General features: G+C 46.3%; 1 long non-coding RNA gene across 1 annotated transcript; it reads right to left on the minus strand.

Moving 5' to 3' along the window:
• Window positions 1-1,556: 1,556 nt before the first annotated feature.
• Window positions 1,557-7,543, minus strand: LOC132819850 (uncharacterized). The gene is made up of 2 exons (XR_009645128.1): window positions 6,415-7,543; window positions 1,557-5,639 (listed from the first exon to the last, which is right to left on the minus strand). It is a non-coding gene; the product is annotated as an uncharacterized LOC132819850 (long non-coding RNA).
• Window positions 7,544-15,544: the final 8,001 nt, after the last annotated feature.

Raw genomic sequence — 15,544 nt, forward strand, 5'->3', positions numbered from 1 at the left:
CAAAAGTGGACTAACCAATGTCCTGTAAAGCCGCAAGATGTCCTCCCAACTAATTTACTCAATGCACTGACTGATAAAGGCAAGCATACCATACATCTTCTTCACTATCCTGTTTACCTGGGACTCCACTTCCAAGGAATTGGAAACATACACTCCAAGGTCTCTTTGTTCAGCAACACTCCCCAGGACCTTACCATTAAATGAATAAGACCTGCCCTGATTTGGTTTTCCAAACTGCAGCACATCACGTTTCTCTGAATTAAACTCCATCTGCTACTCCTCAGCCCATTGGCTATTTTGATCAAGAACCTTTTGCAATCTGAGCTAACATGCTTCGCTGTCCACTGCACCTCCAATTCTGGCGTAATCTGCAGACTTACTAACCATACACTACATTCACACCCAAATCATTTACACAAATGATGAAAAGCAGTGGTCCCATAACCGATCCATGTGGCACACCGCTGGTCACATGCCTCCAGTCTGAAAAGCAAGCCTCCACCATCCCCCTCTGTCAGAGCAAAACGTGCCGGGCTCCTCAACAACCGATCCCACTGTCTGGAACCCGGGTATTCTCCCTGACCATCAGGTGTTGGAGACTCCTCGGAATCTGAGATGGACACAGTGGATGTTGCCTCCTTGATGTCTTTGCCCCCTGAAGCAGAGAATGAGCTTCTTCTGAGACTCTCTGGACACAAGAGGCAAAGCTACTGTGTGTTACCCGCTGTCCACCCGTGTCAGAGGCAGAGTTGGAGGAACCTGAATCAGTGCTAAAGACCCTTAGGAGGACCCACAAAAAATAGAACTGGCCTATGTCTTCGGACTCAGAGGGGAGGGTGTAGTGATTGTAACGAGGGCAGTCAGTTCGACACAGAGAATATGAGTTCCCTGATTGGGGCTGTCTATCTGGTCCAATCCGGGAACCCTGTCTGACAGACAAGAACAGGGGGGTCAGACATTCTGCTGACTCTGAGAGCTGGCTCTGAGGGAGCTGGATCAGTGTCAAGGACTCTCCATGTGTGAATAAAGGGTGACTTGGTGAAGGATTACCGGCCTCTGTGGAGCTATTTCAGGTGTGGTCTGATTTAAAAGGGTCATGACAGTTTGATCAATCATCCCTTATACTTATATTCTATTGATGTTTATGGTGGATCGATATTGTAATGGCTGTTTTGTGTGTTGCTCTGGATCCTTTTGTGATAGTTAGCATTAAGCCTTGTGTACCAGACCTCTTTCAGTTTGATCCTTATCTATTTGTCCTCCTCTAACTGAATGCACATTTCCTATATTTCTGTCCTCCCCATAATGCTCCACACTGTATGCACTCTACATCTTAGTTGGTCTGACCAGGATGGAAGGCAGCTTTTTAAATTACATCATTATGGAAATGGTCATATGAGAGGGGATGTGGTAAATCAAAATGGAAAATATGAGATAACAGAGGAAGGTAACAGCGTAGGAATAATAATCAGTGACTGACAGGCTAATGTTGAGATGGAAACCGTATGGTCTCGTCTCCACGTGTTCGTTGGAAGGAGAGATCAAACCGGCTAGAGTTTGGAGCAAAAACACCGTTTATTACAGAATCAAAACTGGTACACTATACAACGAATTCAAAAGCATGCAAATTCATTGGAGAAGGCGTTCTGTCTCTCCCTTCGGATCTGGTACAGTTATACTTCGCCCTTCCTCGAGTTCCCGGTCAGGTTCCCCTTGTTCGGCTCTTTCATTGGTCGGTTCACCTGTCTGTGAAGGGATTAGTGTCTCTATTGGCTGCCCCGAGATACCTGTCCCACTCCTGCTGTGCCGAACAATGGGTAGACATCCTGGGTTCGGCAGTTTCCGATCTTGTAAATTAAAAGTTTATTGTTGGAAGGGTTTCCTCATTGCTATGCGTCTGGCTGTCTGGGCGTTCACAATAGTTCTCCATAGTTGAATATACAGATATTATCATTTAACATAGGACCCGAATGAGTTTGATGTCAGCGGAGGCATTAGCAAGTACTTTATCAATCAAGTGTGGTATCGGTGCGATTTACACTATCCGATAGTTACCGGTTTCCTTTATTAACAATGAGAGTGTAATAGGATGATCTGAAACTGACGGACATGTTCTAATCCCCAGGAATGTGGCCCCAGGCAGGCAGTCCTGCAGTGGCTGGGTTTACTTTACATGGCTGTGTTTTAGCTGGTATCTGACAATGCCTGCTTTAATAATGGTGCTCCCCTCCCTAGCCCCAATGTAGGTACCCCGATAGCAGATTCTCCCCAACATTCCCTCCCTTGGCCTCGAAAGAGGCCACACCCCCTTATCCCGTAAGGAACGCAACCCCACGAGGCGACCAGTGTCCGGTGTTGCATCGACCAGACTCACTGGTTCTAAGGAGACAGTCATGTGGGGATGAAGGGTGCCCTGAAAACGCGCCGCTACACAATTAAGCAATAGATGGTCACAGCTGCATGCTAAGCTAAACTAATAGTTGAAGTAATTGAGGCAGTGTCTGCAGAAATAACGAAAAGCACAGCATTAGACAAGCATTGCAATAAGTCATTCAGAGCTGGCGAAATGTACGCGAGTGCGGTAGAATGAGTAAGCCATTTAGTAAACGGAAGTCTGTAGTCCAAAGAGCCGGCAAATGTAAGTAGGTGTTGTAAGTTTGGAAAGGGAGTACGAACAGCCTGGTACCAGCAGCTAGGTACCCGCTAGAGATGTGAAACCCAGTGTGAAACTGTAGTGTGCCTCGGTGGTCCCGTAGATCAGTATGCTCCAGAGAGCAGCAGTGCTGTCCAACCGTCCGACACGGATGCAAGCAGGCAGAAATCTCATCAAATGGAGACGAACGGAGGCCACGCGTTCCGATGTCAATGCGCGACTGTGCCTGTCTTAGGTTGTTCCTCGCCCGAGGGATCTTACCCGTCATTGGCTAACCAGTCGTGCTGCATTGAGTAATCGACGCCGACATCCGTTTCACCACCCCAAGGACAGGCGTGGGCAGCTCAGTAGCATGGTCAGTGGCCTCCGAGAGTGGCTGAGGCCAGTCAGGAATATTGGACAGTCCGCAAGGGCCGCTTGCGAGAACAGCAGTGTTTCGATTGCCAGGGCGCACAGTACATCTCACCCACCCGCTGTTATGGAAGGATCAATTCATATATCCCCAATTTAAACGGGCAAAATAAATAAGTGGGGGCTCTTTGGACAACCAGGCTTCATTTAGCGTACATGAAGATGAAAAGTTAGTCATGAGTACAACAGGATCAGACGAATTCGAAAGAAAGCCATTGAGGGAGCCGACACGCACCGGAGAGATAGCCTCTACTACGCCCGAACCCCGAGCTCATGCAACGGCGGTACTATAGCAATGAAGAAAAGAATTGGGAGGTCCCCACTCGCCCGCCCTTATCGCAACCAGCCGCAAGCAAGAAACCCGGTATCATGGCTCACGAACGGAAGTCACATTACAGCATGTATTGGATATGTCCCTGTCTGTTTGTAGGAGGTCACACGCAGGCTGTCGTGTTGTCGGAGTTGGTGGCAGCGGTGTCACCTGGTGGAGCTCAACGTATAGGGGTCCGGTTGAAAAGTAATGATACCTCATCACCTTTAAACCAGTGAGATAGGGCTTTAGGAATGCAGTGAAAAGGAGTCCCCCTATCCCCAGGGTGACATTTTGGTGGGGACAGTGAGGAACCATCTGACCACTATGGGGAAAAAAAGTATTGTGTTGAATACCATAATATAAGGAGACGTGATAGGGGTCTGTGGGGGCGGTAAGTCTGGGAGGCCGGAGCGGATGGGAGGCAGTCCTCAAATTCTCCAGTCAGTACTTCTGGATGTGAGGTCTGTGCTCATCTGGAACGTCGAGTGCATCCAGTAAGAGTGCGCTCGTCCTTTCGTGCAAGAGAACTCTCATTATGTCTTTAAAAGGAATTGACCATGCGTTCATGGCACACCATCTTCCTCTGTCACCCTAACCCGAACAGTAAAGAGTTTGATATTATTGAATGTGATGGAGGCTTCCCCGTAATTTAAATTTGGGTGACGGGAGTATCTGGTAGGGTTTGACCCCAACCACCCCGGACACCATCCCTTATGAGAATATACAACCTGTCCAGACGCTGTAGGTGTCCTCTGGGTAGTTGGTACCGTGGGTGCTTGGCAACCGGAGCACCCATACACCACATGCCCCTTCATGTTTCGAAGAGTCCCTCTAACCGTTCCCAGGCGTATCCACGCTATTAGCCACCAGAGTAGTTGATCCATCTGTAAAAATAAAAAGAAGAACCCCTCCTGCTGCCTCTACAACATTTCCCCCTTCTCAGGACAGGTTATCCCCGAAAGGGTGACCTCAGATCACCTCCGGCGCTGCCATGCGGGGTATGAACACGTAAACTTCCTTCTTTTCCATCCTACCAGACTTTTCCGTGTCGCCTCCGTGCAGCAATGTCAATGGGAATCCCTAACCAATCAGAACCCTCCAATGCTGAATGGGAGTCCCTCGTCCAATAGAAACACACACACACCGCAGTTCGGCCAATGACGAAAAACCATTATAAACCACAAGAATTCGCACCTGCTTGAGAAATGCAAACACAGCTGCCGGCTGTGTAAACATTAAGCCACTTGAAGGTTAATGATCCGAAACCATAGCAATTTCACGACTTACAGGCAGACAGACAGACAGCTGAGTAAATAGCAGCCACTTTTGAAACTGACAAGAGTTACCTGCAGGGAAGCGAATCTAAAGCTGTCGTAACAATTTTGAGAGAGTGCAGATGTTTTATTTGGTAGCAGAATTAGTGGAATATGATGGCTGAGACAACGTGTACTGTGAAATGAGTACCACAGCCTGGGATGGGGTAAAAAAAAGGGAAAAAAATTCCTGCTTGTCTCAAAGGAGTGGGGTCTTGAAGCTGGCCAGTAGCCCTCATAACAGACATTCATCCCTGGAAAACAAAAGTCACTCTCAGCTGGCCACTGAGATTCTCTCCACCCGATGGCCGTGAAATCTTCGAACACTGAATCCCAGTTACAGCTTTTAAGATGTGCACATTTTCTTTTGAGATTTTCAGTGATTATTTTAACAGTGTGGAGTTTGTAACTGCCTTCGCACTATTCCCGGATTAATTGCAAATGAAGCCTATTAAAGTAAAATCAAAGCACTAGAATTTCTCAGCAAGTTAGGTGGCAAGGGAAAACAGATCAAGCCGCAACAAAACCCGGTTCTACTCAAGCAGGGCAGAGGAGCAAGTCCCTTAGCACTCGTTTCCCCTCCGAAGACACCTCCCCGGCAGGCCCCCCGTTCCTGATGCTGTCTGCAGCTCGCAAATCTAGCCATGTTGAACAAAAAACAGAGCCTGCGTGTCTGTCTGTTCCCCTCTCTCTCTCTGCCGCTCTTACTGCAAGCTGCTGTTAAAAGTAAACTTCAGCTGTCCCCTTTATACTGCTTCCATGCAAAGATGAAAAAGGACTATCCAGAAACGTGGTTCAACAATATACTTGTCTAACTACTCTTATCCATTCACTCACACAATTTCAGTAAAATCGTAGCCTAAAACCGGCTTCTATAATCCCGGACCAAATCGGCATGTACGAAAACATGTTGTTACTTGCTGTTTTGTAGTAAAAAGTAGATTACAACCTGTCGAAAAAGATGTAATTAGAAGCATGATTCATATTAACCTAATAATTAATAAACAACTTCCCACCCGGTGATATAATTCCAACATCACAACCGGAACGGCTCTCCCTTCATTTATCAGGGCATTCCCGACTGAAATCCCTTAGCCTTTCACAATAGCAGCATCCTGACTGTGGAGACTGTCGGTACAGCCCCTGTTGCTCAAAACCTGTAACCAATGCTGCTCCTTGGTTCACCGTATCCCCGTTCCTCTTTGCCCAACATGCTGTTTCTTGCTGCCCAGTGCAAGCCCAGCAATTGCAGGGTTTACCTCGTTTCGTTCGACCAGTCGGGTGTCTGGTCCGATCCCGTGCCCCCCAGTCTCTGAGCAGTTACAGACAAAATGTCCGATGCCATTACAATCCCTGCATTGAACTCCCATCTCCTTGACGCAGTCGCGGGCAAAATGCCCTGTTTCCTTGCAAATCCAGCACGATTTCCCTCCCTCCTTATCGCAGCTGTAAGCAAAATGCCCGATTTCTCTACACTTCCAACAACGCCCGGCTAATTGACCTCCCCTTTCCCCCCTTGGTGTCCCTGTGGGCGGCCGTGTTGGTTGACCGCGGGCAGGCATGTCGGAGCGATCACGGCCTGCCCTGTCGGGGGAAGGCGAGAGCCCCCCCCAGGCCACCCTGGGATGTTCAGCTCTGAGGGTTACGTTGTGCAATAGTAGGTGACCTGTTAGGGTCACAGTGCCGCCAAGACTGAGTCGCCAACAGGGCACCTCGGAACGTACCGTTCTGGGACGGCGCAATCTCTCCGATCCAAAATCTGCATTCTCCATTATGCCTTTCCCGTCACTCCCTATACCTATCTTTCCCTCTGTCCCTCTTCCTTTCTCCTACACTGTTTCACCCCGTCCCTATTTCTGTGCCGTTCTTACCACAAGCTACTGTCAAAAATGAAACTTGAAATGTCCTCAATATATTGCTGTTACGTAAGGATAAGAGATAAGTTAGATTCGATAGTAAGGCAGCCTTTACTTATGGGAGGGCAGAAGTTATCAACCTTAAAAGAAGTTATTGTAAGATTGTAGAAAACCACATTTAAAACAGTCCCGAATCGTAAAATCCAAGGAACAAACTTACACAGTCGAATAGCTGTAAAACAGCTCCTGCTCGCTGAGCCACTGTCCACGCTCTCTCTCTTTTTCACACAGGCTGCTGGTACAGGTCTGCTGCTACTCGCACCTCCGCTGCCGTCGCGAGTCAGCAATCCCAATCCTGAAAGTAAGTTTCTTATCCCGATCCGTACCTCTTGTAATCTATCCCGTATCTGCTTCCCTGCCGTTCTCAACGTCCGTTAAATTCACAGCACTCGCTCTCTCTCTCACACTGGACCGGCCCCTCGCACACTGCTTGTCTGCACCCAGCTCATCCCACTCATACCATCGGTGACTCTGTATCCCCGTTCCCGCCTACTTCTGTCCCCTTAGGATGCTAGCAGCGAGTGTGTCTATCGATAGTTGTCAGAGTTAAAGTGCTTATTAAAAAGAGAAAGGATCCAATCAGTCAAGTGCGGTCAGCGCTGTATTAATTAATTTCAAAAAGCGTCCAGGCTCCGTAAGCCACGCTGTACCTTAACTCAGACCCAGGGTTTTTTCCCCACTAGCGCGTCGGGCCCGACAAAATCCCCCATTCAGAAGAAAATTACTGCAGTACTGGACGTCTCGCGTGTCAGAGCCTTCGTTACCTCTGAAGACAGTCCATCAGGGCACCTTGTTACCTTCGAAAATTGGCCGTCAGAGCACTTTGTCACCTCTGAAAATTGGGCTGCCGGAACCACTTGTGACCTCCGGGAAGAACACACTTTAACTCAACTCAAAAACTGCGTTCAGGATCCAAAATTCACGTATTAACTCAACTCAAAAACTTCATCCAGGATCCAAAATTCACGTATTAACTCAACTCAAAAACTGCGTCCAGGATCCGAAATCCACGCATTAACTCAACTCAAAAAACTCGTCCAGGATCCAAAATTCACGTATTAACTCAACTCAAAAACTTCATCCAGGATCCAAAATTCACGTAATAACTCAACTCAATAACTGCGTCTAGGATCCAAAATTCACGTATTAACTCAATTCAAAAACTGCATTAACTTAAGGCTAGCCATGGATCAATTAGTCACTTCAGTACCGCGAAAACAGGCAGGTATTAGTGGAGAAGTGAGAAAATAGCTTACCAGCATGGATTCTGCAACGTTGCTGCCAAACTGATTTAAAAGTACTGTTTGTGTTGGTGAGGATCAGGGAGCAGACAAAGACTGACTAACTGAAAAATTTACCTACTGGAAGTCTTTGCTTTAACAGGCGCTTCCTCACCTTTTAAAAGTTCGGCCGAAAGTTTGTCTGCCCTCCGGTCCACCAACGTGGCCAACTTGCGGTCGTCTCTTTCCCTTCCCACGGTCAGGCTCACCATCTGTTGAGACGGAAACCGTATGGTCTCGTCTCCACGTGTTCGTTGGAAGGAGAGATCAAACCGGCTAGAGTTTGGAGCAAAAACACCGTTTATTACAGAATCAAGACTGGCAAACTGTACAACGAATTCAAAAGCATGCAATTCGTTGGAGAAGGCGTTCTGTCTCTTCCTTCGGATCTGGTGCAGTTATACTTCGCGCTTCCTCGAGTTCCCGGTCAGGTTCCCCTTGTTCGGCTCTTTCATTGGTCGGTTCACCTGTCTGTGAATGGATTAGTGTCTCTATTGGCTGCCCCAAGATACCTGTCCAACTCCTGCTGTGCCGAACAATGGGTAGACATCCTGGGTTCGGCAGTTTCCGATCTTGTAAATTAAAGTTTATTGTTTGGAAGGGTTTCCTCATTGCCATGCGTCTGGCTGTCTGGGCGTTCACAATAGTTCTCCATAGTTGAATATACAGATATTATCATTTAACATAGGACCCGAATGAGTTTGATGTCAGCGGAGGCATTAGCAAGTACTTTATCAAATCAAGTGTAGTATCGGTGCGATTTACACTATCCGATAGTTACCGGTTTCCTTTATTAACAATGAGAGTGTAACAGGATGATCTGAAACTGACGGACATGTTCTAATCCCCCAGGAATGTGGCCCCAGGCAGACAGTCCTGCAGTGGCTGGGTTTACTTTACGTGGCTGTGTTTTAGCTGGTATCTGACAGTGTCTGCTTTAATAATGGTGCTCCCCTCCCTAGCCCCAATGTAGGTACCCCGATAGCAGATTCTCCCCAACACCGTATTTGAGGAGAAATTGACATCGAAATTGAATTACCTGTAATATTTCGTGTGGCCATTTGATTGAACAGTTAGTATATTTACGTTGAGGTAAACAAATTTAAAAAGTATAATAATTGGACAGAATAACAGATAGATTTTACAGTATTTGAGGTATATAATTTCGCCTTTCTATTGAGACAGACAGTTAAAACAATGTTTGCTGTACTTGGAATTCACTGGTTAATACCAGATAAGTGGAAATCAGATTGGAACCAATCTGACTGTGTTCCTCATAAAGAAACTGCAGAGCTGTTGTGGTACAGTGGTAGTGTCCCTACCTCTGAGCCAGGATGCCCAGGTTCAGGGCCTACTTTGCTCCAGAGGATGTGCCATACCATCTGTGAACAGGTTGTTTGGGAGAGAAACTGCGATGTCAGGGATTGAACATTAACAGGCAATAAGCTGGAAGCTGCTGCTTGATTCGATGGGAAATGCTGTGAGCTTGTAGCTGGTTCAACACTCGTAACATGTTTGACCCTCAAAGACTCTCCACAACATCATTATTTCCAAGCTCTGCAATTTTACAGAATTGGGTGAGTTCTAATCAGAGTGGGAATGGAGAATTTGATGATGATTGGAATGTGCTGGTGAGGAGGAGAGATTCTCCACAATCAGCTCGAGGGAAGCAGACAGCCACAGAATGAACATTCCGGGATCTCAATCATCATTAACCAGCTTTGTCATATTTATCCCGAGAGAGATTTTCCAAATCAGTTGGATGGCAGGCTCAGCTCCAAGCTGGAGCCTGAACCAGCGGCACTATGTGAGAGACCTTCAGGATGTTTCTGAATCCAAGGGGCCCTGGGTTTACAGGAAAAGCCTCCAGCTGCTTGAGCTCACGTTGAAAGGCAGCTGGATTCATTCAGGGCAGGCAGGGAGAGCAGGTCACAACAACAACTGGGTGTTCCCTCTAATAGGGGCAAAAGGCTGTAACCCTCTGGGAATATTGCTGTCTAATTGATATCCCACTCCTGCCAATCAGAATATTCATGCTCCATCTGTGATTCCTGTCTATTACTCAAGCCTCTGTCTAATCTGAATATCCCTCAGACTCCAATAGCCTTTAACTTGTTTATTAATCTTTTGTGTGGCACCTTATTCAATGTCTTTTGGAAATCCATTATTTTCCATCTACTGGCTCCTGTTGATCTACACTAGAAATCACTTCCTCAATAAATTCTGACTGAAAGAACATTGAAAGACAATGTAAAATCAGGGGTACAATTCTAAAAGGGCTGCAGGAGCAGAGGGAGCTGGGTGTATATGTACACAGATCATTGAAAGTAATAGAGCAAAATAGGAAAGGTTTAGAGGGATATGGGCCAAATGCAGCAAAGTGGGGCGAGTGTAGTTTGGATAAATTGGTTGGCATGGATGAGTTGGACTGAAGGGTCTGTTTCCATGATGTCAGACTCTATGACTCTGTGAGTATCGATAAGGGTGATGGTACATTAAAGGAGTACAGTCCCAAACCTAGTATCTGGAGGCAGAGCCCTACACTCTGAACTGAAGGAGCACAATAGAAATTCTGGATTGGTTCATCAAAAGGACTAACAAGCAATTGCACTCCTGGTAAGGTCAGTGCGGAATGATATACTGCCGACCCAGTACCAGGGGAAGAGACATCATGCAGAGAATGGAGAACTTTCTGCTGGGGGGAGGGGTCAGAGAAGAAGAGGCAGAAGGTCCATGGTGGAACCAATAACTTTGGGATGATGAGGATGAGATTCTCCAATAGGAGTTTAAGGAATGAGAGGGAGAAAAAGTTACAAAAACTTCAAAGATTGAACGTTTTGAATTATTCCCACTGCCCTGCATTATTAACAGTAAAAATGGAACCGTATGAGATGAGAAAATGTCGTTGGAAAGATAGTGCAAGAGGGAGAGCTTCAACTTCCTGGTCCAGTTCAGTGACTGTAAGGACCTGTTCAAGATGGATGAAGGTTCTGGTTATCTATATCCTGATGGAATGGTTACCTGGTGCTGTGGGGAAGGGCTTAAACTATTTTAACACATGGCTGGAGATGAGAATGTAATCCTCACAAAAAGTAAAAGAGAAGCAAGGTACAGAGCAGCCTGGGACAGACAGGGTTAGGAATCATGCAACATGAATTAGGATCAGAGAAAATGTGAAGCAATCCCTGTGAGCTCTGGACTGTTTGTATGTAAAGAATATTGGTGAGCTGTGGGGAGAAACAGCCACATGAGACTGCGGTGTTGTGGAACTAATTGAGACCTGACTCAAAGACTGGGATCAAGAATGTTCTGTCATTCTGGGTGTAAGGTATTCAGGAAAGATAAGGAAAGGAAAAAAAAGATTGGATTCAGTAAAGTATTACAGCACCAAAGGGACAGAACATGTTGATGCACCAATCTTTGTTCAGGTAGGAGACTTTAACAAAACATCCAATGAAGATGGAGTCCTGGAGTCATCAGTGAAGTGAAGAACAGCACAACAACACCTCCACTTCCTCAGGAGACTGAGGAAATTCAGCATGTCCATAAAGACTCAACAACTTTTATAGATGCACCATAGAAAGCCTTCTATCCAGATACACCACAGCTTGGGATGGCAACTAAACTGCCCAGGACTGTAAGAAATGACAGGGAGTTGTGAACACAGCCCCGCCATCACACAAACCAACCTTCCATCCATTGACTCCATCTACACTTCTCACTGCCTCGGGAAGGTAGCTACATCATCAAAAACCCCTCCCCCACACACCCCAGTTATAATCTCCACCAACCAACATAATCAAAGACCCCTCCCCACCACACCCTGGTTATAATATCCTCCAATCTCTTCTGTTAGGTGGAAGGTACAAAAGATTAAACACACACACCAACAGATTCAAGAACAGCTTCTTCCCCACTGTTATCAGGGTTTTGAATGGACTTCTCAAATTTTACATTTAATGTTGATCTCGCTCTTTGTTCACCTTCTCTGCAGCTGTACCATTGTGTTGTTGGCTCTGTTCTATTACCCTAATGCACATTGTATGGTATGATCTGTCTGGATTGCGCGCAACACAAAATGTATCACTTTATTGAGGTACATGTCTCAATATTAATTCAAATCAAAAAGCCAGGCAGTATTTTTTTGAGAACAATGATTTAACTTCAGGTGCAATACTAGCTGGAGGTTTGGATGGAGGTGGTACCTCTGTCCCTGGTTGAAGTGTCACACCTTCAGCTGCCTTTACATGGCAGAGTGACCATCCCAAAGTGACGTTACAGCTATCTCAGAGCAAGTCTCATTTCAGACAGCTGCCAGTCACTTTCTAGTCCCAGCTATACCAAACTGAGATCCCTCTGCTCTTTCTCACTCTGCAGACATTTTATTTCCTCACTGTGTTCACTACATTGACAATCCCCTGTTCTCTGTACTGCCCCCCCCCCCCCCCCTCTCGCAACTCATCCCCTGAAACTCTCAGTGTGACTCTGGGCACATTCCTACTCTCAGCACAACTTGTGTTTGTTTCTGTAAAAGCCCCCTCTTGTGGCCATTTGTGGATGTACATCAGCAAATTAGAATAATCCAGGTCAGATGGACATTTGAACTCCATGTGTCTGCAGGTTCCACACAAAGATCACTGTCTGGCAACGAGGTGGGATCGAGGATTCCCCAACCAGACAAACCTGGATTGGGAAAAAGTTCCATAAAAAACAAAGTGCACATTTCAAAGTAAACTGCAACCTTAAGAGAAAGGCTGTTTGTGAATGTTGGAGGACCACTCCCTTCGTGAATCCCTCGTCAGGTCCGCACCCCCCACCAACCCAACCTCCACTCCCGGCACCTTCCCCTGCAACCGCAGGAAATGTAAAACTTGCGCCCACACCTCCTCCCTCACTTCCCTCCAAGGCCCCAAGGGATCCTTCCATATCCGCCACAAGTTCACCTGTACCTCCACACACATCATCTATTTCATCCGCTGAAACCAATGTGGCCTCCTCTATATTGGGGAGATGGGCCGCTTACTTGTGGAACGCTTCAGAGAACACCTCTGGGACGCCCGGACCAACCAACCCAACCACCCCGTGGCTCAACACTTTAACTCTCCCTCCCACTCCACCGAGGACATGCAGGTCCTTGGACTCCTCCACCGGCAGAACATAACAACATGACGGCTGGAGGAGGAGCGCCTCATCTTCCGCCTGGGAACCCTCCAACCACAAGGAATGAACTCAGATTTCTCCAGTTTCCTCATTTCCCCTCCCCCCACCTTGTCTCAGTTGGTTCCCTCAACTCAGCACCGCCCTCCTAACCTACAATCTTCTTCCTGACCTCTCCGCCCCCACCCCACTCTGGCCTATCACCCTCACCTTGACCTCCTTCCACCTATCACATCTCCATCGCCCCTCCCCCAAGTCTCTCATCCATACCTTTTATCTTAGCCTGCTTGGCACACTCTCCTCATTCCTGATGAAGGGCTTATGCCCGAAACGTCGAATTTCCTATTCCTTGGATGCTGCCTAACCTGCTGTGCTTTAACTAGCAACACATTTTCAGCTCAGGATTGACCTGACAAGATGGTTGCATCAGCAGGTATTATGGGATGGCTAAGAGGGTGCAATCATGACAGAGAATCATTTGGTGAGAACGTGGACTGGATCCAGATGTGATTCACTGCTAATAGAAATCCTGCGGATCCAGATGTGAATCAGGTTGGGTGGAGGTGGAGAAGAACAATGTTTTTAATAGAACAAGGGCCTGAAACATCCAAAACGCTCGAGAGTTTGTTCACCTCGGACAAGCCAAAATACAAACTGCTGTCAGTTTGTGTAAACTTCAGCAGCGTTGCAGTCATAAGCCGTTGGAGATTGCTGCAAGTTATCAGATTGGATCAAGGGCTCAGTTACGCACTAAAGATGTTGGAAATTTTAAATACCAAACCATGCAGGTAATACTGTCACTCACAATGCAGCCTCTTGTGTATTGGTGAGACCGAGCACAGACTGAGTGCCTGTTTTGCAGAATCTCCCCTCTGTTTATACGAATGACCCCAAGCTTCCAGTTGCTTGCCATTTCAGTAAACGATCTTGCTCCCACACTGACATTTCTGTCCGTAGCCTGCTCCCATGTTCTAACGAAGCCCATTGCAAGTTTAAGGATCAACATCTTATTTTCCGCTAAGGCAGTTTACAGCTTCTCGGACTCCATGCAGAGTTCCCCAATCTCCATTTGTCCTCTATTCTTCTCACATCCCCCAGCTGTGTCTTGTTGGCTTGCTCTCAACACAGTGGACTCATTTTCTCTTTTCCACGATGTACATTAACACTTGTTTTACATCTCTATCACTCCTTTACCACTGTGTAGGGGCCCAGAGCAAAAGACAAAGACAATCTGTTCTGCTCACTCCTCCTCCCATTCTGTCAGCATTTCCAGCTACTTTCCATTCTGAAGAAGAATCATATCAGATTTCAAACATTAAATTAGTTTCTCTCATCACAGATGCCACCAAATCTTCTCAGTTGAATCTGTTTCTCTCTGATAACAGTAGTTAATAAAAGCAGAGGTACAACAATGTGGTGTTACTATGACATCAGTTCTGAAGAGCCAAACCAGACTCGAAATGTTAACTCTGTTTCTCTCTCCCCAGATTTAGCCAGAACTGCTGAGTCTCTCCAGCATTCTGTGTTTGTTTCAGATTTTAAGCAGCTGCAGGATTTTGCCGTTATTGAAAGAAATGTCAGCTGTTATTGAATCACCAACTAGCAAATGTTTAAATTTATCATCATGCTCTTCAAACATCGATTTCCAGAAAGCCAGCTGTATTGTTTACTCAAACGTCTCGAATAAGGTTTTGATTGCTGGACCCATATTTAGTGCAGTCAGTCAACAAAACAGGACAACAAAGAGAGAGAGAGAGCGTGACAGTCTTGACAGGGGGAGAATGATAGACAGGAGATTGAAGTGGCTACCAGGAAGGATAATGGAAATATGTGGTTTACATAGATATTTGGTCAACTCGTCTTGCCATGGAAATGTCAGGTTTCTATAAATAGATCATGTTTGCCTTCCATCAGGTCACAAATAAAAGGAAGTTGAGCAGAACCAAATTAATGTGTTGAATTGGATTGTTGGGATCATAGTTACTCCAACTGCAAGTTGCCCCAGAGCCTGGAGCAGATTGGAGTCAGTCAGACAGTCACATCTGATGAAGTGGAAGTTTCAGGAGACAGTCAAGGCCAAGTCAGTCCTTGTTGGAGAAACCGTCTCAGAATCAGGTTCAACTGGGCCAAGGAACTCCCCCCTAATTCAGAAAGTTTGGATTCAAGAAAAATATTATTCTCTTAGAAACAGAAATCCCATGGTTCAGTCAGATTTGTGAATAAATAAAAGAGCTCTGTGTTGGACGGAATGTTCATGACTTTTTAATGAAGTCAGGGTCAGTAAACTTTTTAAGATCAACAAAGGGTCAGTCATTAGCAATTATGAAAGAAAATAAGCGCAATCTATTAAACACTGAGGAACTGAGAACAATCACCATCATGAGGGAAACAGTCCTGAGCAAAATATTGGGATTGAAAACAGACAATTCCCCAGGGCCTGAGGGGGGTCCTGCTCAGGTCTTATAGGAAGTGAGAGCAGAGATAGTGGATCCACTGGGTAT

The sequence above is a fragment of the Hemiscyllium ocellatum genome, chromosome 10, assembly GCF_020745735.1.
Source record: "Hemiscyllium ocellatum isolate sHemOce1 chromosome 10, sHemOce1.pat.X.cur, whole genome shotgun sequence".
Classification (NCBI taxonomy): domain Eukaryota; kingdom Metazoa; phylum Chordata; class Chondrichthyes; order Orectolobiformes; family Hemiscylliidae; genus Hemiscyllium; species Hemiscyllium ocellatum.